We start from the raw sequence: 25,551 nt of genomic DNA, 5'->3' as shown, positions 1-25,551 counted from the left end.
ACAACTAAATGTTTTTGCGAGGTTTGGTGCCAGGAGTGTTTCTTTAAGGAGCAAATCTGACCTCAGCTAGATGAAATCATTCACACATTTACTTAAAAACGAAAAGGGTTAGACTATAAAACTGGACCTGGAAAAACATACACGAATCAATTAGTATCATAAAAATGATGACCAATCAAGGGTAAGGTTCAAAGTATCGATAAGTATGGGGCTGTATCAGCCGATATGTATCGTATCGAAGGCTCCCTAATATGCCCCAATAAGGGGTGTTTTGGGGTTTTGACCGATTCAAAGGGTGGATGAATCTTAAACCAGCCCATCTGAATCATATTCAAGAAAAAAAAAACTATCGATACTGCCCAATATGCCACTACCGACGTATCGGGCTTATCGATATTTTGAACCTTGATCAAGGGTATTTATCAAAATTCACAGGATGCTTTGATTGTTCAAAGCTTTTTCTATACCATGTCTTTTTTTTTATTATTATGCAATGAGAGGGCTACACAAGATGGGAGTAGCGCGTTCCCGCAAATCAGCAAAACAAATGAAAGATAAAAGCCCAAGGAAGATTACCTAATCTGCAGCTTGATTTTCCTCTCGAAACACGTGTTTGTAGGTGAGACCTCTGTTGAATTCGTTCTTCAGCTCCAGGCAACTTGAAATAATGTTCCTCATTGTCCATGGGTTTTGATGAAGATTTGGCCCGACCTCTTGACCACCCAACACGTGGAAGCAACCGATAGTGACCTGGCAGAAGCAACAACTCGGTACAGCAGTACGCTCAAGGCGTGAGCTCTGAGAGGAGGAACCAGCGGTCCGAGCTCCCCAAAAGGAGCCCGAACTCTCCCTTTGACCCCGAGCCTTACGAGGAGCGCAGAGGGCAACAACTCGAACTGGCCCACCCCAGGGCAGCTCAGGCCACACTTCCATCCGAACTCAAGACGCCGAACTGAACAACCGTACCTGACACCAAAGGAGTCCGTATCCTGAGGCGACGCACCTGACTGACTTAGGATCTGACGCTTGACAGCCGCACTTCAACGACCACCTGCCACCGCCACCTCCAGTCACAGAGACGACTCCGACAAAGAGAGCAGTGGCGGTTGTCTGCCCCAGCAGAGGTGATGACACCCGAACTGGCAGAAGTGCAGAGGTAATGATACCCGACTTGACAGGAGCTTGGGAATGAGTGCGCGAAGTGGTTATAAAAGGCCCTCTTCCCCCCAAGAAGGAAGGTACGTGATAACTTTGCGCCATCTGGTTTCTTATCTTGCCTTTGAAAGAATACTAACTTGAGCTTCGGAGCACTCTCACCGGGTTCCTCCCCAGAGATACTCGCTTTCTTCCCCGTTTCAGGCACCTTTTGCTCCAGTCAGAGGCAAGATCGTTGACAGCTAGGACCGACCGGATTGCACTCCATCAGGTTTGAATGGTCTGGTTGAGGCAAGAAATAATCAATTTCGAATCACCCTCCAAAGTGATCGGAAAGTGCTTGAAGTTGAGAGCTATGTTATGGGCCTCCCACGGGACCCGAGCTTCTGCCACATTGATGTTGGTAATTCCTAGCTTATAAGCCTTTGCAAGCAACTGAACAAGCCCCAAACTCTAACCTTAGGAGGGCATTTTTAATCTCCAAACTTCATTATTCCGTTCTCCCCGTTGTTATCTGGTATCATATATTTTCTCAAATAAAAAAGGTTAGACTATAATACCATGTCTTAACGGGTTCTAAGTTATGATCAGTGTCAACCAGCTGATACGCAGGGCTAGGAGTGAGAAGAAAACTAAAAAGTCGAATTGATAAAAAAAAAAAATCGATCAAAACCGAATCAAAAAATTGATTGGTTTAATTTCAATTTGATGTTTTAAAATAATTGAAGGTATCAGTTTGATTTCAGTTAATCAATATAGAAAACCGATGGTTAAACGAACCGATAAACCAAATTGATCAACCGATTAATCAAAAGGTTTCTATTCGGTTTTGGTTTTATAAAAGCACTTTTATATTGTAATGGCAATTGACAAGGATTAAAAAAACACATAGACGACGAGAAAATAAAAAATATGAAAAATATAACAATATAATGGGTAAATTGCTGAAACCTCTCACTCAAGTTTATGACCATTACTGAAATCTCTCCTAAAATTTGGTAATGGCAATTGACATTTCCGTGACTCATGTTAGATGATTCTGACAAATGGGAGCAATTTACCCAACTTCAAGGGATATTTCTGCAACAATCATAAATTTCAGGGGAGCAATTTACCCTAATATAATATTAGGGTTGATTACATTGGTTCTGAATACAGGAAAAGCTCTATCTTCGCGCACAACGTAAGAAATATGGAGCAAGATGTCAGGACCGGAACCATAAATGTGACTCTATAAGATAAAATCAAGCATGGGTCCCTTCTTGCCTATAGGGTGAGGAATAAAAGAGTTCTGTAAAATAAGGCCCTGTTTGGTTCGCAGGAATGTTGAAATCACTGTTTTCAAAATTGGACTGGATCGGACGGTCAGATCATAAAAACTGGGAATCGGTTACCTGATTGGTTCCATTTTTCTCCAAAACCGCTTTTTCCTCCAAAACCGTTGATTTTGGTCATTAAACCACTGAAAAGGCCAGTTAACCGTTAGATGGTTTTGACCGTTTCCAATTTTTTAAAAATTTTTATTTTTTGTCAGAACATGTTGGCCGTTTGGGTCGAACAGTCGGACCGTTCAAACCGGTAACCGGACCCCTGACCGGTTCGGTCACCGGTTCGTTTTTAAAAACCATGGTTGAAATCATTTGGCTTTATGCATAAATGTTGAAATCATTAAATCCTAATTTCATTTGGTTTTCACTAAGACCATGTCTGGAAATTTGTAGGTAAATACTCGGTACATACTTTTAGGATCCCTGAGGAGATGAAACATGCTTCACCTACAATGTGGACTGTAAAACTCAGCTACTTTTTTCTGTTTAAAGTTAACATATAAAATGGATGGTGTGTGTATGGTGGACATTCAGATAAAGCAAACTTCTAGTTGACATGCTCAAGTAGATGCACTAGGGCTCACCTAATACAAGACTATTGAAGTACATTACACCACATTACAGGGAACACTCATCTATATCCAGAAATACAAAACAACATACTCATCCTTTTCTGTCCCTGCATAACTAAATGAAAACAAGAAATCAGTTATTACGGCCGAGAAATCAAAATTCATAGTGGAAATAAACCCAGTGGAAATGGGCAGACATAATTCACGGAGCTCTTGAAAGGTGAAATCAAACTGGCCTACGTGTATACTTTTTGAATCGTGGGCCTTATATAAAACAAGACAGAATTGTAAACCCATATTCACATGGTATGTGCATATCAGCCCAACCCATGGCGGGTTCGTCAAAGACAGTCATGTTATTATAGCCATCAGTCATAGACCCATCTGAATCCCGAAAGATGATCAAATGGGTTCTGCAAGTATATAATATCAACATCAGAAAGGAGAACTCTGTAACCCAGCTGCAAGAACTCTCTCAAGATACGGAACTTCAAGCCTGACTGCCTGAGACAGCATATTGTGTGAAGAAAGGAAATCAATACCTTGCAATAGAACTCTGTAACCCGTCCTTGCAATAGAATCAATACCTTCATCAGGGTCTCCTTTGTACACTAGGATGTCATTTGATTTGCAAAAATTTACAATCACATCATCCAGAGCAACAGCCAAATAATTGGGTATGCTAATTTTCTGGATACTAGTGAAGAACCTATAATTGATTTTAATAGTTTGTTTCAAAAATTCTTTCTATATGATGATCTGCGCTTCGATAGGTTCTTAAAATTCTTGATCTTGATTTTAATTATTGATAGGTTCTATATGATGATCTACACTTTGAGATCATCAGAACCTTGATCTCAATTAATCTTTGAAATTCATTTATTCATCGTGATACTTTTTAAAGCTTTAATGCTAACCTTTACTGGTTCTAACAACAACACAAAAAAGTTCCTGTAACCAAGGAAGTGTAGGAGCTGAGAAGTTCATGGAGGCCTTTAGAGGGGGACCAATGAGCTCCACTAGTAGCATCCACCAATCTGAAGCTTCAAGGAGACTAAGAGATGTAGAAAAAATTTGAAGATAGAAGCAAAGGAATTTCTGTTCAAAGAATTAAGGATGAAAGGTTCTTGCAGTGTTAAGATAAGGGAAGCTAAGAAGGCAATAGTCATGGTAGAAGGTATAGAGACGGTAAAGTGGCTTACTACGGTGTTGTTTGGCAAGTCCTTTTTGAAAGATCTTCCCACAGACCTGCCAGCCAAAGGAAAATGTGAACTTTTGCATTAAGATCTTAGCAGCTTGAAGTCCGTTTGGTTAAGGTGCGTCTTCCCACGCAAAGATGCAAAGAAAAAATATGAAAAGCTCCATTTAGAGCTTCCCGAAAATAGCTCAAAACGGGCTTCACACGTCTTTTCGGGGAGACATCTTTTGGCGGCTAGATCTTTTTCCAACCAAACGGGGCAGTACGTTTGTGTCTGAGGCAGCTTCCAAGGGTAAACAGACTTATTGGAAGGAGAGACTAGTAGAATCAGGGAGAAGATATGTGGTGGAATGTAGAAGAATGCCAAAGGATGCTTTTTTTGCTCTCTTGGAATACTTTACGAACGGAAGGAAGCTGATAAGAACACTTCTATTGAGCTTCTTCGAGGGAGCTCTTCCTCCTGAAATGGAATAGTAGAGAGAAGAAGAAGAAGAAGAGAGGTTGAAGAAGAAAAAGTGATTCGGATATTTTCCATGCATTCATAGGGCTTTTCATGCTATTTATATTGAATCAAAACAGGTTACTGTCAAGCTACCTCCATGCACATGGGACTGTCGAGTTAGTTATGCTGATGCGGCCTCCTGGTGTAGACGAACTTGATGGGCTGGACTACACGGAATACTCTTCCTGAGTTGCTGCCTTCGGTGATCAGACATGGAGGCTGCTGGGCCTGGGCTTTGGTTGTTGTTTGCATACTGTTGTGCTGGTCCAGGATCCTATCAACCCCACCCGCTTCAGAATCAACCTTGTCCTCAAGGTTGAAGTCAGGGAATTGTAGCTGCAGTCTTGAGATGTCCTCCCATGTTGGATCTTCAACAGGAAGGTTCTTCCACTTAACCAGAGCTTGTTGGACCTTCTTTAAAACCAGGTGTCACCCATTTGAAGCCATGCACAGACTGGGGTTCCAGCAAGAGAGACCCTTCGTTTGAGAACTGAGGTAGAGAACTGTCAACTCTGGATGAAGGGGATAGGCATGGTTTCAGCAAACTCACATGGAACACTGGGTGCAATTTGGAACCAACCGGTAGATCCAACCTATAGGCCACCTGTCCACCCTCTCAGCTACCTTAAATGGTCCAAAGTAGCATGGTGCTAGTTTCTGCTGGGGTTGAGATGCCACAGAAATTTGTCTATATGGCTGAAGCTTAAGGTAAACAAGGGCTCCAACCTGAAACTCCAATTCTCTCTGTTTTTTTTCGTCATAGGATAGCTTCATGCGATGTTGGGCTTCCTGCAGGTATAACTTCAGGTCCTTGAGCACCTTGTCTCTAGTGGAGAGCTATTCTTCTACTTCAGCTACAACAATAGATCCCTTATCATAGGGTAACACAATGGGAGGACCGCGCCCATAAAGGATTTTAAATGGAGTAGTACCTGCCGATACCTGGAAGGAGGTGTTATACCAGAATTCAGCCCATGGGAGCCATGTAGTCCACTATTCAGGCCTGTCACCTATGAAACACCGTAAATAGGTTTCCAGACAGCGGTTGACCACTTCAGACTGTCCATCAGTTTGAATATGGTAACTAGTTGCGTGCAACATTCAAACCCCTTGAGCTTGGAAGTAAGCTTCCCAGAAATGACTCATGAACAATGGGTCCCTATCAGTGAGTATAGAGTTGGGGGTGCCATGTAGCTTGGCTACCTCCTGAACATAGGCTCTGGCCACCATCATGCTGTGTACGGATGTGGGAGAGCTACAAAATGGGCATACTTGCTCAATCTGTCCACCTCAACTGGTATAACAGATTTCCCTTGAAACTTAGGTAGCCCAGTGATAAAATCCATGGTTATTTCGTTCCAAACCCTGTCCGGTATGGGGAGAAGTTGTAACAGGCCTGCAGGAAGTTGAGTACTATGTTTTTGTTGCTGGCAGATGGAGCATTGGGCCACATACTATTGGACCATGGACTTCATTCCTCTCCAATAATAATGATTGGACAGCCTCTTCTAGGTATGCAATACTCCGGAATGACCCCCTAATGCAGAGTCATGGAAAATACGTAGCAAATCCCCATAATGAACATAGGGTGATGCCACAACTAACCTCCTCTTGTAAAATAGAGTAGAATCCATATGGTATACCCAGGCACTGAAGCTGGATATAGTTCCCACTTGGAGCGGATCTGTGACAGAATTGGGTCTCGATGAGCCCCTGCCTTTATCTGATATAGCAGAGGATAAGTAGGTTGGGAGAGACCCAATAATTCCGCACCTCGGGACAGGGTGTTAGCCACTGAGTTAGCTGAATCCGGTTTATACTCTATATTGGAAATCATACCCCAGTAGTTTGTAAGCCCATCGCTGCTATTCCAGGTTGAGAATACGCTGATCCAACAGATGTCGGATGCTTCCGTGGTCTGTCCTGACTGTGAACCTTCAGCCCAACAAGTAAAGCCCGCCACTTTTGGATGGCAAGCACAGTAGCCATCAACTCTTTTTCATAATTGGACTTGGACTGGGCCTGCTGTGACAAAGCCTTGCTGAAATAAGCGACCAGCTGACCTCCTTGCATCAATACAGCACCCACACCATGACCTGAAGCATTAGTTTCAATAATTAAACTCTCTAGAAAAATCTGGCAGAATTAAAGTGGGGGGGAGAGGTAACCACCTGTTCAAGGGACTGAAACGCTTGCTCAACTTGGGGGTTCCACTCAAACGTATTCTTCTTCAATGGTTGTGTTAAAGGTGCTGCAAGGGTGCCATATCCCTGAATAAACCGCCTGTAGTAGGCCAATCAGATCCAAAAACCCATGTAAGGACTTCAGAGATGTGGGCCCCGGCCTAGTTAACCATGCACTTGACTTTTTCTTCTGGGTCTGTATAGACTCTTCCGCCCTCTATGATGTGGCCTAAGTACTGGAAATGGGTCTGACCGAAAGAGCACTTGCTGGTTTTCGCATAAAGCTGGTGCTTACATAGAAGAGTTAGAGTGTTGTGAAGGTACTCCATATGATCCTGCCACGATGGACTGTAGACTAACTTGAAGTTACTGCTGTTAGCAGAACTTCTAGGAAGAAGAGAAAATCAGAAATCGATAGGAAGAAGAAGAGAGAATAAGAGAAAAGAGAATAGAAGAAGAGCAAGAGAGGAATGGGCGAAAATCACTTACTGCTGCCCTAAGCAGTATTATTTATATGTTTAACATAACATTAGGTAAAAGGACAAAACTGCCCTGCTACCTATAACAGTACAAGAAAACAAGCATAAAGCCAAAAATAAGAAATAAAAGACTGATTATGGGACCACACATAAAAATATCAGGTCTGGTCCACTGTATCACTACACTCCCCCTCAAGTTAGGAATAAATATTCATCATTCCCAACTTGCACAAATCTGATTCCAATTTGACTTTGGTGACTGCTTTGGTGAAGAGATCAGCAAGCTGCATATCAGAGGTGACATAGGGCAAGCAAACATCTTGAGAAGCAACTTTCTCGCAGATGAAATGATGGTCAACCTCAATATGTTTAGTTTTGTCATGCTGGAAGGGATTATGAGCAATATTGATAGCAGCTTAGTTATCACAATACAACATCAGTGGTTTCCCATACTCGATCCCTAGTTCCTCAAGAAGGAATCTCAGCCAAATACTTCAGTTACACCATGGGCCATGGACCTGTACTCTGCCTCAACACTTGAACGGGCAACAACATTTCGCCTCTCGCTACGCCATGACACAATGTTACCTCCAACAAAAGCACAATACCCTGAAGTCGATCTTCTACCATCAACACATCCGGCCCAATCAGCATCAGTATACACCTCGATTTTCATATGACCATTATTTTTAAAGAGTATTCCATGACTTGGCCATTTCTTCAAGCAAGGATTCTTTCCACAACCAATAGATGAGTGGTTCTAGGAGAATGCATGTATCGGCTGACAACACTAACTGCATGGGAGATGTCAGGACAAGTGAGACATAGATAAAGGAGTTTTCTGACTAGTCGTTGGTACATTGCTTTGTCCTCAAGAGGCTCACCCCCTTCGACGCTTATCTTATGATTCAATTCAATAGGTGTGTCTGCTAGTTTAACCCCTAGTTTCCCAATGTCCTCGAGGAGATCAAGGACATATTTCCTCTATGAAATGAAGATACCATGTCTAGAGAGGGCCACTTCAATTTCCCAAGAAATATCGCAGATCACCAAGGTCTTTCACTTCAAATTCCTCATTAAGTAATTTGAGAGAATCAATCTCATCAACATCACAACCAGCAACAATGTCGTCAACATACACTATAAGAAGGGTGAGAGAAGCACCATTTCTCTTAATGAATAGAGTGTGATCGGAGTGGGCCTATACATAGCCAAACCATTCAAGAGCCGATCTAAATATATCAAACTAGGCTCTTGGAGATTGCTTTAAACCATATAGAGCCTTTTGCAATTTGCAAATTTTCTTCCCTATAGCTTCATCATAAAACCCAGGAGGTAGCTCCATATACATCTCTTCCTGCAAGTCTCCATTAAGGAAAACATTCTTGACATCTAGTTGGAACAGAGGCCATGGAAAATTTGTTGCAAGGGATAGTAGAACTCTAATGGTGTCCATCTTGGCAACAGGTACAAAGGTTTCTAGGTAGTCAATGCCATAAGTCTGAGTATACCCCTTTGCAACTAGCCGAGCCTTATACCTTTCAACTGAGCCATCTACATTATGCTTCACAGTGAACACCCATCTGCACCCAACTAGTTTCTTCCCCTCTGGCTTGTCAATTAGCTCCCAGGTCTTATTTTTAATGAAAGCACCCATATATTCCTCCATTGCATTCTTCCACTCAGGTATTGCAAGAGCTTCCTAGATAGACCTAGGAATTCGTATAGCAGAGATAGATGCCAAGGACCTATAGGATTGTGAAAGATGATCATAGGTGATAAATTGAGATATGCAATGAGCAGTAGATGAAGTGCACAGACGCTTTCCCTTGCGGACTACAATGGGAAGATCAAGATCATCTGGAGGGGGTAGGGGATCAGAAGGTGAGGGTGATGTATCAACAGGCAAGGAGGGAGAAATAACTGAATCCGGAACTGCCGAGGAGAGAGGAATTGGCCTGGATTGATTATGAGCACCAAAATCAACATGCCTCCACCTCCTATGGTAAACTCTCAACTCCCTACACCTCTGACTAGTACCCTCATTACACAACTCTCCTTCAAGAATAGGAATAGGTAGAGGAACTTCAGGACAAGGACTATCCTTCTCATTATTCTCCCCCTAAGAAGCAACACCTGGATAATAAGGGACATCCTCAAAAAAGGTAACATCCATGGACACAAACCGAGAGCCAAGACTAGGATCATAGCAGAAATATCTCTTTTGATTATGTGCATAACCAAGGAATATACATTTAGCAGCTTTAGGATCAAACTTAGTAATGCAATCCATTAGTCTTTTCAGCATTGTTTCATTTGTCAATCTTTAATGCTTAAATTTATTTCATTCCCTCACTTTGATCATTTTGTTGTTAGCTTTCTTTTGGGTAATTCTCATCTCTCATTCTTTGTGCTTTGGCAAGTGTGCATGTGTGCTAAAATTTGAAGCCCATTTTTTTTTTTAATTTTCCTTGAAACATTGGTGAAGTAGAGGCTGGTTTAGCTAGGCGTGTGTGGGGTGCCTAACACCTTCCCACACTGAACCTTGGTCCTTGAACCCTAAGAATCTCTATTCCAATCGGGTTATGACTCACCAAGAAAACATTTGTTTTTCTTGAAAAATCTCAAATTTTCCTAAATTCCCATTTTACAAAAATTTAGGTGGCAACTCCATCATCTCCCTCTGGTTTGAGTAGCCACACCCGTAATAGTGTTCACATCTTGTTAATAAAATCACGCTTCAATTACCAAAAAAAGATACTAAAAAGAAAGGAAATCCTCACAATAAATGTGTAGGCCCATTTCTTTTGCAATTGAAGGGGCTTACAACATATTTTACCAGATTTAAGTCCTAATTAAGCCTAACTTGTAAGAATCTAATCCAATCAATTTTAAAAAGAAATGGCTTGAACACTGTAACCTCAAGTTATTCTTGAGCCCATAGTGCTCAAGGAGGCATTGTTAAGTCATTAATTTTGCTGAACTAGGAGCAGGTTATTAAGATACTCCCACTCACGGCTTAAAAGAAGGAAAAAGGGCTTTCTTTCCAACTTGATCTTTTAAGCCCAATCATTCCTATGGGTGGGCTGAAATAATTTATGGAAAAAAAGGGGTATGCAATCCATTTTAATGAACAACATACCCTAAATTAATTGGGCCTTATTTATAATGCAGTAGGCATTTAATGGGCCTACAGTAGAGCCCATTTAATGGGACAAACCCTAAAAGAATTAAATTTATATTAATTAATAATCTTATGAGGTGTCCCACTTATTTATAAACGGGATGCCACTTGTCCTATCCTAACAAGAGAACTATTTTCCCTCCTTTAGCCACTTGAAGTGGGGTGACACATGTCACCCTAGGAAGAGAAGACTCTTTTCCCTCCTCTAGCCACTTGAAGTGGGGTGACACATGTCCCCCTAGGAAGAGAAGACTCTTTTCCCTCCTCTAGCCACTTTAAGTGGTGTGACCATGTCACCCTAGGAAGGAGTTATTTTCCCTCCTTTAACCACTTTAATTGGGGTGACATACATTACCCTAGGAGGGAAGAGGTTTCCTTTCCTCCTTAACCCATTTTAAGTGGGGTGACACACTTGGCACCTTAAGAAGAGAGGGGTGGGGAGTTACCTAACCACCTCCCTCTATATAAACCCCTCTCCTTGTAGGAGGAGGGAGGGTTAATGCCATTTTTTTTGGCTAATGATATTCTATTAATAGAATTTCCAACAATAAGAGACAAACAAGAGGAGAAAGAGGAGAAGATTGTGGTGTGAAGAAAAAGAAGAAAATGAGAAAGTGGATGGTAGGGATTGAAGTTTTCCTCCACCTCTTCACTATGGTACTCCTACAACTTCCTTCATGAGAACTATGTATTTTCTTCTTCTTTCACCCTTTCTTTCTTTATTGTTATTTTTTTTTCTCTTTCTCTCCTTGTCTCACATTTAATCATACGTGAGGGAGACAACCATCTACAGCCTTGTTCATTAAACTTGGCTGATTATGGTTCCTCACACCATATTAACCTATAAAATCATTACTTAATGTGAGGGAGAACCATCTACAGCCTTGTTCATGAAATTTAACTGATTATGGTTCCTCACAACATACTAACCTATAAAATCATTACTTTGTGTGAGGAGATAAAACCATCTACAACCTAGTTAAAAAAAAACAACTTGCCTGATTATGGTTCCCCAGACCATGATAATGCACATAACCATTATTTAAATGGCCATCTACAACCTTATTCATGAAATATAGCTACTTATAATCCCTATTTTCTTGTTATACATATAAAAAAGTTTACTTATTTATTTATATATGCTAGTTTTATCTCAAATAAAGAGGGAATATATACCAGAATTTTCAAAGGAAAATTCTGTAGGAAAATCCATCTTAGTTTAGTCTATTCACTTGTACATTTTAGCTATAACTAAGAGGTTTTCTTTTCCCTTAGTAGAGATGTAAATAAAGGAACATCTACATGATTTCCTGAATGGGACTTACCCAAATATCAAAAAGCCCAGCTATTAGTCTAATTAGGTGAATTATGTTATGTGAAAAATTATACTAAAAAAATTTTCCACTAACATGGTCTTAGCTTGCTGGCTGTGATAGCTTGGTCTTTGTAAGTAGTATATGTATTAGGCAGCTGATAGTTTTTTGTGACAATCATTTTCATGTTACAGAAAGAAACCACACAAAACATACTCTTAGAAACATAGGTATCCAAGTACAAGGTTTCCTATGGTACCTGTCAAAATTTTTGAGAAACTTCTAGTTTCCAAAATTCTCACTATGGCAGCCATTCCCCCCATTCTAAGTGTATATTCCATTGAGTCCAAGGAAATCTATACACTAATAGGAAAAGCAAAAGATATCCAATTCCACAACCAAGAATAATGCTCAAAAGTTAGACAAGCTATCAAGTTCAAGAACTATATGCACAACTGAAGAAAAAAAGGCAAACAATTAAACAAATTCCAGAAAATAAGAGGACTATAAATTGACATCAGATTATCCAAGAAAGGCAATCAAATATTTCAATCTGAAAGCAGCCATGATCAAGAAATAAAAATGCCATGATGTATAATATGTAAACAACTAAATATAACCTAAATTTAAACAATACGTAAACAATTGATGAAATCACATAGATTCAGACAAAAAGTAGTAGTTCAAAACAATCATAAAAAAATTGGCTGTTATCCACCCAGTGCACAAGTTATTTATCCCTTAAAAAAAGAAGAGAAATTAATCAACATACACAGATCATCATTAGCATCTAATCCTTGTACCAACCATGTGGGGTTGACAACATGAATCCTGTTTCACCATTCCATTCTGTTCAGTGTCATATCTATTGTTAAATTATGAGCACTTATAATCATTTTCTACTACATGCTCATTTTTTAGGTGTTGTTTCTTGACTGCCCATTTGGGGGGGGGGGGGGGGGGGACCTTGAGCAAGCTGATCCAAATATCCAGCTATTCAAGGCTCACTGAAAAAAAAAAACACAAAGCTTAAGTTTGATCTCAAGCTCAATTCAAGTTAAAGATTGAGTTGGAATTCGGCTTGAACTTGCCTGTGAGCCACTAGATTGAATAGCTTTTCTGGTCCAATTGGAGTGGACGACTCCCTTAGGGTTGAGGTAATGGCAGTCATGGAAGGGGTAAAAAGAGCAAGGGACCTGAATATCAATAAGTTGGTCATAGAAGGTGATTCTGAGATAGTAATGGGCTGGTTAAAGGAAGACAAGATTGGGCTTTGGGACTACAACAATGAGAAGAGGAAGTTTAAGTGGTTGACTAAGGACATTGATGTAAAATGAATTTGGGTAAAGAGAAGTTCCAACTCCTTCGTTGACAGTTTAGCTAGGCAAGGGGTGCATAGGAATTCTATTTTCTGGGCTCAATTGTAACTGTTTTTTCTCTTCTGATCCCTAGGAGAGCTAAGATATTTTATCTCCCCTCCATTGTATTTTAATCTCTTATTAATGAAATACTTCCTGTTATCGATCAAAAAAAAAATAGCTCGTGAAAATCTCAAACTGTGTCCACCCCTATTGCCCAAGATTCCTCTCCAATAACATTGTTGGCCTTAAAATGTTTTATAGAATTTTCCTTTTAGCCTAATATGGACAGTGTGGGAAGAAAGGAACACAAGGATTTTCCAAGAGAAGGAGAGAAGCCCACAAGAACTGAAGGAGTGTGTCTTGTATAGAGCCATCTTGTGGATGAAATCTCTGGATCTTTTTCATCAATTTTCCTTTGATGATCTTTGGAGGAGTTGTACAGTAGTGGCAAGCTCCTCCTTCCTTAAGAAGATGTTGTGTTTGAGTTGGGAACTCCCCCTGAAGTGTGGTTATATTATACTCAGGCCCCTTAGGAGTGGGGGACTCCACTAGGGTAGAATTATAAGCTGCCCTTCAAGGGGTTCAGTTTGTAGTGCAGCTAGGAGTGGAATATCTAATAATAGGAGATTCCAAGGTGGTTGTGGGGTGGTTACAAAAACCAAAGTCGGTGGTGTTGTGTTTTAGGAATGAAATTAACAAATTCAAGTCGCTAATAAGAAGTCTGTGTATTGAATATAGAAGAATTTGGGAGATCAGAAGAAAATAAAGACAAGATTGCCAAAAGGATTGAGGAAATAAACCAAAAAGAGGCCCAAAGAGAGTGTAGTTTGGAAGACAGATCTGAAAAGTGGAAATTGAAAGTGCAGCTAGAGGAAATTCTAAGGAAGGAAGAAATCTCTTGGAGGCAAAAATTAAGGTGCAAGTGGTTAATGGACGGAGATGGAAATTCAAAATTTTTTCATTCTTTGGCAAATGGGAGAAGAAAGAAGAATATTATCTCAAGTGTGGTGAGTGATGGTTGGATTTTAAATTCAGAGGAAATTGAAAAATGCTTTGTGGATCATTTTAAACCTATCTTTGCCACCCTAGAAGAAAGATCTATGGATTTAGATGAACTTGAGTTGGGACAAGGTGTTGGCTCATAAAGCTGCATTCATGGAAAGATCCTTCAGTGAAGATGAGGTCCACAAAATAGTCTTCAATATGGAAAGGTCAAAAGGCCCGGGGCCTGATGGTTTCTCAATGGCTTTCTATCAGGATTGCTAGGAAATCATAAAGGATGACTTAATGGTTGTATTCACAGAATTTCATCATAGAGGGAAAATCTCACCGGGAGCAAATGCTACTTTCCTAGCATTAATTCCCAAGAAAAAAGATGCTAGAACCCCCAAGGATTACAGACCTATAAGTCTTACTGGTAGCCTTTACAAAATCATTGCAAAAGTGTTGGCAAAAAGGTTAAAGGATGCTTTACCCTTAGTATTTTCCCAAAACCAAGGGGCCTTTGTTGCAGGGAGACAAATTGTGGACCAAATCCTAATTGCAAATGAGTGTGTGGCATCAAAGATAAAGCAGGGAGGGCAGGGCATTATTTGTAAACTGGACTTGGAGAAAGCATACGATATGGTGGATTGGCCTTTCCTCTTATGTTTGTTAGAGAAAAGTGGTTTGGGAGAAAGATGGAGAAAATGGACCAAAGGTTTGTCTTAGTTCGGTGCATTTCTCTATCCTAATCAATGTAGTGGTAAAAGATTTCGTACCAGCAAAAAGAGGAATTAAGCAAGGAGATCCTCTCTCTCCCTTCTTATTCACCTTTGTGGCTGAGGTTCTATGTAGGCAAATCATAAAGGCTGATCTAGAAGGTCTTATCAAAGGTTGGAGGGTAGGGAGATCTAAGGTGGTGGTAACTCACCTGCAATTTGTAGATGATATTATCACCTTCTGTGAGGAGGCTGATGATTATAGCTTGAGGAATTTGAAAATGCTAGTGGAAGAATTTCGAAGGACCTCGAAGTTAAAGATTAAATGGGGAAAAAGTGCATGGTAGGAGTTAATATGGAGGAGGGTGAAATCCAACCAGTGGCACAACTACTTGGGTGTGAGGTGAAAAGGTGACCATTGGAGTACCTTGGTTTGCCTTTGGGTGGCAACCCAAAACATGAGGGCTTTTAGAAATCTGTCTAGAAAGATTCACCAAGAAATTAGCCATGTGGAAAAGAAATTACATCTCTTTGTGGGGAAGGATTACCTTGATTAAGTCCACCTGAGCAAACTTGCCCACTTACTTCTTGTCCACCTTTAGGAACTTAGTGAAGAGGACTAGGGGTTGGGAATTTAGTGAAGAGGAATACAGCCCTACTAGGAAAATGGTTATGGAGGTTCCCCCGTGAGGAAGATAGACTATGGCACAGGGTCATTGAAAGCATTCATGGCACAACAGCTAATGGTTGGGATGCAAAAGTAGCAGCTAATGTAGCTTCCAACTCCCCTTGGAAAGCAATCAATGACATCTTACCTTTGTTTTCCAACTTCATTCGCCTTGATGTTGGGTGTGGGGATAAAGCCTTATTCTAGGAAGACCTTTGGCTTGGAAACCAACTTCTTAGCTTGCAATTCCCTAATCTCTACTCTCTGTCAAACCTAAAGGCTGAACCAATAGCAAGGGTAGCTACACCCTCAGAATCTGGGTTAAACTGGGATTTAGGGTTTAGAAGGGAGTTGAGAGATAATGAGTTTGATTCTCTCCTTGTCCTTTTTTCAAAGTTGGAAGTGGTCTACCTGGACCAAGGTAGCCATGAGAATAGAATTTGGCATCCAGCATCAGATTGTTTATTCTCCTATTCTTCTTTCTTCAACTTACTTGCTCAATCGGCCAGCCGGAGGGGGCTTTCCTATAAGAGAAATTTGGTGTAAACCAATTCCTCCTAAAGTACAAGCTCTTTGTTGGGAAATGTTTCTAGGGAAGGTAAACACCTTTGACGTGCTCCAGAAAAGAAGGCCAAACATGTGCCTTTCTCCTCATGTGTGTGTTCTCTCTCACTGCTCTCCTGCTCATATGTTTCTGCTATTTGGGACTATTTCAGTTCTCTCTTTGGATGCAGATGGACCCGCACAAGACATAGTGAGTCTATTCAACCCAACCTTCCTAAGACAGCATAAGAAAAGGGGAAGATGCATGTGGAAGACCGTATGTGATGTTGTGGTTTGGCCGATTTGGGAAGAGAGAAATCAGAGGATCTTCTATGGAAAAATTAAATCCTTAGCGGAGGTGATTGAAGCCATCAAAATCAGATCGGTACATTGGGTCAAAACCTTGGATTTGTTCAAAGGTATTCCCACGGACGACTTCTTAAGAAATTGGACAGAAGTGGCACTCTCAGAACCACATAGAGAAACTATAAGAGTGGAGTGGAAACCACCAGGGACAAATAAACTAAAACTAAACTTCAATTGGAGTTCCTTTGGCAACCCAAGAAGAGCAGGAGTAGGGCAAGTCTTTTGAGACCATCATGGAGTAGTGTTGGCCTTGTTCTCAGGACCAATCGGGTTTGCAGACTCAATCCAAACTTAATCAAAAACTCTATGGCAAGGACTGAAGCTTACAGAACAACTGGGGGCAAGAGAACTGGAAATTGAAGGAGACTCACCTCTGATTATAACATGGGCAAAGCAAATTGAGTCGGCACCTTAGAAGCTAAGATTCACCTTTGGACAGATTAACCAACTTGCAAAGAGATTCAACTCTTCTTTCAATTGGGTTAAAAGGGAAGCTAATGGGTTGGCAGCTGTATTAGCCAAACAGGGAGCTAGACCATCCTTATTTTGGGAAGTATTGTAAACTACTTTGCTATGGAAAGTATTGTATCTTAATTTCAGAAGTCTGTGTATTAGAATATGTTGGGTGGGAAGATCAACAAATACTATGGCTGATAGCTTAGCCAAGCAAGGGGCAAACAGGGAACAATTGTATTGGGCATCTCTGTAGTACGCTTTTGTTTTTAATGCCTTGGAGAGGTCACAGCTCGAGCCTCTCCATGGGACACTTGTACCTATCTATACACTTTCTAATAAAATTTCTTCATTTATCAAAAAAATAATAATTTTAGCCTAAGTAGCATTCACCTTCACATAAAACCCAAGATGCACCCCTCCATTTTACCCATCCTGCTCTAATTCTATGGGTGACATCCCCCTCAGGATCTAAAGTGTACCCTGATTTTCAACCCTATTATCATTAAATTTACATTGCATATATCCTATTTTAGTCATACTTAGTTTAAAACCTCTTGTTTATAAGGTATTTGTCCATAAACCTAATTTTGTATTTAATCCTTCATTAATTTCATCGATTAATATTTCCATCAACAAACAATAAGAACAATGGTATCTCCTCCTAAATATGTAATATGATTAGTCAATTCATCCATGACTAGTGCAAATAAATAAGTAGTAAGTGTTAAACATTGGCGAAGACCCACCATAATTATGAAATTTAATGTCTCTCCCACAAGTGTTCCAACATTAATTATTGGGTCTTCATTTATATAATTAATTAGGTCCACATAATTAATTATTGGGTCTTCATTTATATAATTAATTAGGTCCACATAATTAATTATTGGATCTTCATTTATATAATTAATTAGGTCCACATAATTAATTATTGGGTCTTATCATATGCTTTATCTAGATCAACGAATACCATATGAAGATCTCACTTCTTCTCCCTCAGCCTTTCTACAATCATCTCAATAGAAAGATGGCTTCAATGGTTGATCTCCTTGTCATTAAACCCAAATTGGAATTTCAATATACCTTTTTCATGTTGTAACCTTGTTCAATTATTCTCACCCTAATTTTTTTAGCATGGCTCATGAGTTTAATCCTACTACAATTGTTACAACTTTGTCTGTTTCTTTGTTTTAAATATAGGCATCATAGTGCCCCTTCTCCATTCATTTGGCATCTTTTTTGCTTTCATTATATCATGAAATAGTTCATTTAGCCATAATAACCCTGACTCACCCATACCTCTTCTACCATCATATCCTAACACCTTTTCCTTCATCTTGTTTAATGCCTCCTTCACTTTGGTGATTCTAATTTTATGGAGGTATACGTTATTTTTAGTACTATTATAGTTACTAAATACCCTCCTTCATTAGAAGTTAGCACCCTTTACATGTTCTCATTGAGTAATTTTCCAAAATAGTTTTTCCATCTTTCCTTAGTTTCCTCATCTTTTATCAAGACAAGACTCTTTAGTCTACCTCTTTGATTCCTCTAACATCATTTAAATCTCTAGCATTTCTAGTTTTCTTTCTCTCATCTTTGCTAGTTTATAAATTCCATTTTCTCCCACTTTAATGCCCAATTTATGATAGAGTTCATATGCCTTAAGTTTTTAGCTTCATTCACTTTATTTTTAACTTCTTTCTTAAGGCTATTATAGTTTTCTAAGTTTTCTACATTTCCTCAGCCTTCACCAAAACCTTTTGGTACTCCACCTTTGATGCCTCTAACATAACCTAAGATGGTGTTTGATAATGGCTGAACTAGGACTTCATTTCATGCTAAAAAAATCCAAATTTGAAGATTAAAGTTCTGAGCAATGAATACCATCCTTATTGCTACATGCTGAGAACATAATGTTAGGGTGACAACTTTACTCCAGGGTGTTTATTAGATGTCAATGATAACCCTGGATATATGGGTTTTTCAAATTGGCAATTTTTCAAAAATTCAGCCTTCAGCCCCTAGCTTAACCACTAGCAAACACTACCGTAGTCTACACATTGTTTTCTCTCCCCTTCATACCTAATTTATATTTTTATAGTAAGATAAAATTTTAGTAAAAGAAAAAAATGCAACAGTACAAAAGGTAAACTTGAAGAGATACTACTAAAAGTGGAAAATTACATCAAACACAAACAACTAAAACAAAACTAAACATCATCTTTAACAATGCCCAGTTTTGACCATAGACCAAAACTGGACCCTTCACCAACATGGAAAGTTCTCAATTAAGTCCTTTTTTAAGGCCCTAACTGCTGAAGAGTATAAAACTCCCCAATTTCCTAGCAAGAAGATTTAGGTTTCCAACATTCCCCCTAGAGTATAAATTTTTTGTGTGGGAAGCATGCTTTTGAGAAAAGATAGTTTTTATTGCAAAAAAAGAGAGTACATGATGAAACGAACAGCAGAAATAGAGAGCAAACGAACTCCCCTCAGAAATTACAAAGAGAAATGCTGATCACTATACAAATAGTTTAAAGGTGCACCAAATTTTGCAAGGCCATCTGTTATTAAATTCAATTCCCTAGGAATCAATCAATCCACAACAGATTTGTAATCATTAGAGCAAAGAAGTCACTTGTTGCTTCAGTAAGATAATGGGCCAAACACTAAGACACACCACCCTTCTCTCTTAGCGACTTGATTGTGTTTGCAGAATCACCTCCAATGGTTAGGACTGAGATGCCCAAGTCTCTGGTTATGTGAATTCCAATGAGAACTTCCATCACCTCAGCTTTTATGAAGCCAACTATCCTAATCGGTCCACTAAATGCCCAGCAAATATTGCCCTCCCTAACCCCCATTACTCCTATTCTAACTACACACATGTTACCAGCAACACTTCCATCAAAGATTAATTTCAGCACCCACTCCAATCTAAAGGAGATGTGTCGGGGAAAATATTACTAAGAGGGGAAGTAGAACATTATACACATTTCTATGTAGTTCATTCAAAGAAATTCATTTGAAAGTCTCAGAATTAATAGCGCACAAATTACATTGGTAAAAATATGGGAAGTTAAGTCTTTAAGATATTTACCGTTATTATCAAATATCTGGCTATTGCTTTCCTCCTATTCCACCCACACCACCACATGAGCTATTATTGTTTCCCAATAGACTTTTCCTCTCCTACCAAGGCCTCAGGCCTCTCCCTTGCCATTGCAACAAAAGTCAGCAATATGTTCAAGGGAAACCCAACCACAACCAACCAAATTTAAGAAATGACACCAAACTTTCCTAGTTCCAGAGCAATGAAAGAGAAGATGCCCAGCTGATTCCCATCCTGTAAACAAACAATGCAAGTGTGAAGAGAATAAACACTTGTGACTTTATCCAAAAGAACAAAGGCAAGTTATTTATTTCTCCACTGACTTGCAGTTTATGTCTTAGTGATGGAGAATCTATGGATCACCTCGTTCTCCAAAGTTAGAAAACTAGAAAAAGTTCGCACCATTTCCTCAACCAAATTGGGTATTGTTGGGTTATTCTTGAGCTAATTACAAAACTTCTTGTGACAATGACAAGGCAAAGGACTTAGTAAAAGAGGTAATATCTTTTGGCAAACAATTAGTCATGTGCTTGTGATATGATGAGTGTGGGAACTAGGAAGAAAAAAATACCAGGTATTTGAAAATATGGCCAAATCTTAGTTGGACTTGATTTCTCACAATTACTCACAAATGCTTTTTGTGGGTTACCAAGTCAGTCTTTTGAAGAATCTCAGTTAATGAGTTGCATAGCAATGTGGTGAACTTACTCTCCCCTTGGGTCCCAAGTAACCTGGAGGAAGAGGTGATGAGTCTTAATTTTGATAGAAGTGCTTTCAGTAATCTGAGTGTTGCTGAAATTGAAGGAGAAATTAGAAGATGGGATGGTAGCATTTGTTGGGCTTGTAGTACACCACCCTTCTCTCTTAGCCACTTGATTGTATTTGCATAATCACCCCCAATCTAAAGGAAATGTCTCGGAGGCAATTATTACTAAGAGGGAAAGTAAAACACTGTACACATTTCTATGAAGTTCATTCAAATAAATTCCTCTGAAAGTCTCAAAATTAATAGCCGACAAATTACATTGGTCAAAAATATGGGAAGTTAAGTCTTTGAGAGATTGACCCTTATTATCAAATATGCAGCTATTGCTTTATTCCCATTCCCCCCACATCACCACATGAGCTATTATTGTTTCCCAATAAACTTTTCCTCTCCTACCAAAGCCTCAGGCCTCTCCCTTGCCATTGTGAGAAAAAGTCAGCAATACGTTCAAGGGAAACCCAACCACAACCAACCAAGTTTAAGAAATGATACCAAACATTCCTAGTTCCAAAGCAATGAAGGAGGAGATGCCCAGATGATTCCCATCCTAGAGACAAAGAATGCAAGTGTAAAGAGAATAAATACTTGTGACTTTATCCAAAAGAACAAAGGCAAGTTATTTCTTTCTCCACTAACTTGAAGTTTTTGTCTTAGTGATGGGGAACCTATGGATCACCTCATTCTCCATTGTCAGGAAACTAGAAAAAGTTGGCAACATTTCCTCAACCTAATTGGGCATAATTGGGTTATTCCTGAGCTAATTGCAAAACTTCTTGTGACAATGACAAGGCAAAGGACTTAGCAAAAGAGGTAATATCTTTTGGCAAACAGTTAGTCGTGTTCTTGCGATATGATGAGTGTGGGAATTGGGAAGGAAAAAAATACCAGGTATTTGAAAATATGGCCAAATCTTAGTTGGACTTGATTTCTCACATTACTCACAAGTGCTTTTTGTGGGTTACAAACTTATAGTCTTTTGAAGGTATCTCAGTTAATGAGTTGCATAGAAATGCGGTGAACTTGGCATTCTCCTATCCTATGTCCCTAACTCTCCCTTGGGTCTAAGTAACCTGGAGGAAGGGGTGAGGAATCTTAATTTTGTTAGAAGTGCTTTTGGTAATCCGAGTGTTGCTGAAATTGAAAGAGTAATTAGAAGTTGGGATGGTAGCATATGTTGGGATTTTAGTAGACCACCCTTCTCTCTTAGCCCTTCGATTGTATTTGCATAATCACCTCAAATGATGGTAAGGAATGAGATGCCCAAGTCTCTTGTTATGTGAATTCCAATGACAACTGCCCTCACCCCAGCTTTTATGGACCCAACTGTCCTAATCAATCCATTAAATGCCCAGCAAGTATTGCCCTCCCTAACCCCCATTACACCTAATGCATCTATTCCCATGTTACTATCAGCACTTCCTTCAAAGTTTAATTTCAGCACCCACTCCAATCTAAAGGAAATGTCCCGGACGCAATTATTACTAAGAGGGGAAGTAGAACACTATACACATTTCTATGTAGTTCATTCAGTGAAATTCCTCTAAAAGTCTCACAATTAATAGCCCACAAATTACATTAGTGAAAAATATGGGAAGTTAAGTCTTTGAGAGATTGACTCTTATTATCAAATATGTGGCTATTGCTTTCCTCACATTCCCCCCACATCACCGCATAAGCTATTATTGTTTCCCAATGGACTTTTCCTCTCCTACCAAGGCCTCAGGCCTCTCCCTTGCCATTGTGAGAAAAAGTCAACAATACGTTCAAGGGAAACCCAACCACAACCAACCAAGTTTAAGAAATGATACCAAACTTTCCTAGTGCCAGAGCAATGAAGGAGAAGATGCCCAGATGATTCCCATCCTAGAGACAAAGAATGCAAGTGTGAAGAGAATAAACACTTGTGACTTTATCCGAAAGAACAAAGGCAAGTTATTTCTTTCTTCACTGACTTGCAGTTTATGTCTTAGTGATGGGGAATCTATGGATCACCTCATTCTCCATTGTCAGGAAACTATAAAAAGTTGGCACCATTTCCTCAACCAAATTGGGTATTGTTGGGTTATTCTTGAGCTAATTACAAAACTTCTTGTGACAATGACAAGGCAAAGGACTTAGCAAAAGAGGTAATATCTTTTGGCAAACAATTAGTCATGTTCTTCTGATATGATGAGTGAGGGAACTGGGAAGAAAGAAATACCAGGTATTTGAAAATATGGCCAAATCTTAGTTGGACTCGATTTCTCACAATTACTCACAAATGCTTTTTGTGGGTTACCAAGTCACAGTCTTTTGAAGTATCTCAGTTAATGAGTTGCATAGAAATGTGGTGAACTTGGCATTCCCCTCTCTTATGCCCCAGACTCTCCCTTGGGTCCCAAGTAACCTGGAGGAAGAGGTGATGGGTCTTAATTTCAATAGAAGTGTTTTCGGTAATCTGAGTGTTGCTGAAATTGAAGGAGTAATTATAAATTGGGATGGAAGCATCTATTGGACTTTTAGTCGACCAATTGGGATTGCCAACTCTGCAAGGTCTGAAACCCGTTTGCTCTCACTAATGCTAGAGATTTGGCCATCTGTCGTCTAAGCATTGGAGGAAACAAAGCAAACACTATCAAATGTCCAAGTGAGGAAGAAGCTGACCCTTGGAAACCGGCACATTATCAAATTGAAACCAGGGATACTCTGAATTCTGTGGTTATAATTTTGTAATGGATTCCGAAGTAACAAAGCACAACTGCAAAGGGCCTAGCCAAATCTAGTTCTCGTTTGGAATTTCTTTATAATGATAGATCTCTTCCTATGTAGCTTTGTGGTTGTTTGTTTCTGTTTCCCTACTGTACATCATCTCATGTGTTAACTAAATATAGTTAAGTTCCTTTCAAGTTTAGAAGTTCTGCTAAACACAAGATAAATATGATAGAGACTCAAAAGGAAACTGCATTTCAGAGAGATATTTATAAGACGAATAGGTTTCCTTGTTAAGAATAAGGAGTAAAGTAAAGCACGAAGGAAAACATTAGTAGTTAGGATAAGTTAACTTCCACGCTATAAAAAAGGAAAATCTGAGAAATGTATTCAAGAAGCCAACAAAAGAAAACCACAGGATGCCCTACTGAGTCAGAAACTTCCAAAAGAGATCCCATATGTAAATTGGAAAGGCATCCATTCATTCGTTACGCAATAAATCTAAACTACTTTCAAATAAACCAGCAATTAAAAGCAATAAATTCAAAATAAAGCGCAGGAAACAAAGAAATATTACCTCGATTCTGATCACACTATCGTCCTGAAAGAAGATACTCCCACTGACGAGAAAATTGATTGAAATACAGAAAATCATATCCAATTTAAAACCCTGTCTAATCGGATATCTCGACAAGAATATGATGACGGGGAGAGAGAAAGAGAGAGAGATCGAATATCCAGGAAATGAGGAAACCAGGAACCATAGACGTAGAGAGAAATCTTGCCTCTCTTGCTGTGTTGTCTTCCCTCCCCACTTGAGAGGAGAAGAGAAGTAAGGTAAACAAAATAAATGAAAAAAAGAAGCATTCGAGTGTCATCTTGGCCTGGAATATCTTTATTGCAACCCCTCGCCCATGTTCGGCCTCGAGCCGTTGCCCAGAAAAGCTCGAATTCATCAAGAATTTAATGCATTGGCAACATTTTCTTAGCGGTGCGCGGGTAGTTATGAAATGAAGAGAAGTTCAATTCCTGGAGCTGGAGTCATGTTCGGATTTCGGAACCCATTTGATTGATTGGAATGCTCTAAATTTCTTAAATGTCGATAGAAAAACCTCCATCGAAAATAGAAACATTCCATTGGTAGGGCTGCTGGTTGCAAACGGATCGGATCGAAACGGTATAGTAAATTTGGTTTGATTCGTTTATATATCAAATCTTACTGCCGGATTACACGGGATTTGAATCGGATTTGGATTGCAAACGGACGTTGACATCCAGAGGTTGACACGTGCTATGCTCTTTGGCTCGAGTGACGGGCATAGTCTAATTTTCTGTCGTATTTTTTCCCCTTCTCCCTCTCTTCTGTTTCTTGTCTCTCAATTCATCTCTCTATCTCGATTTTCTCTCACTTTCTCTCTTTACCCTCTCCTTCACGTCTCTATCAATTCTCCTCCTCTTCTCTCTATCGATTCTCCACGTCAAATCTCTGGCTCTATCGATTCTTGTTTTTTAATGAAATACTAGCGGGGAACCCCTGCTTCGCAGGGGCTAGATAGAAAAAATGCCATCAAAAGATACAATAATAAATTAAATTATTTTTGTTAAATAAAATAACTATAACTATATTATTTATTCAAATAATAACTTAAACTTTAAATTTTGATACTATAATCTTAATAAAAATAATAGAAAATATTAATTTATTTATATCTGAGTAAGTCAAATATATTTAATTAATATTATCTTATTTATTATCTATCAAATTTACTACTTCAAACATACATATATGATAAAATTATAAAAAAATATATATATGCATATATATATAATAAAAATACACATGAAGCCCTTTTCATGTGGAATACTCATTAATAGATTTGGGCATAAAAGTGTCCATCACAATTTTTGTTTCTTAACCATTTTGGAAGGAGTACAATTACCAATATGTATAGTGTAAAGCATTGTATTTTATATT

General features: G+C 39.3%; 1 long non-coding RNA gene across 3 annotated transcripts; it reads right to left on the bottom strand.

The window, feature by feature from the left end:
* Window positions 1-1,997: 1,997 nt before the first annotated feature.
* On the bottom strand, window positions 1,998-24,931 carry LOC104595752 (uncharacterized). 3 transcript variants are annotated; one of them, XR_016076351.1, is made up of 3 exons: window positions 24,154-24,931; window positions 6,927-7,310; window positions 1,998-6,851 (listed from the first exon to the last, which is right to left on the bottom strand). It is a non-coding gene; the product is annotated as an uncharacterized LOC104595752 (long non-coding RNA). The 3 variants fall into 3 exon arrangements; XR_734941.3 differs by having other exon boundaries at window positions 6,927-7,325; window positions 24,154-24,930; XR_002022589.2 differs by having other exon boundaries at window positions 1,999-6,851; window positions 6,927-7,322; window positions 24,154-24,930.
* Window positions 24,932-25,551: the final 620 nt, after the last annotated feature.

The sequence above is a fragment of the Nelumbo nucifera genome, chromosome 5 (assembly GCF_055504915.1).
Source record: "Nelumbo nucifera cultivar China Antique chromosome 5, China Antique-T2T, whole genome shotgun sequence".
Taxonomy (NCBI): Eukaryota; Viridiplantae; Streptophyta; class Magnoliopsida; order Proteales; family Nelumbonaceae; genus Nelumbo; species Nelumbo nucifera.
Note: the sequence above shows the minus strand (reverse complement) of the source record. Positions and strands in the feature narration are given on the sequence as shown.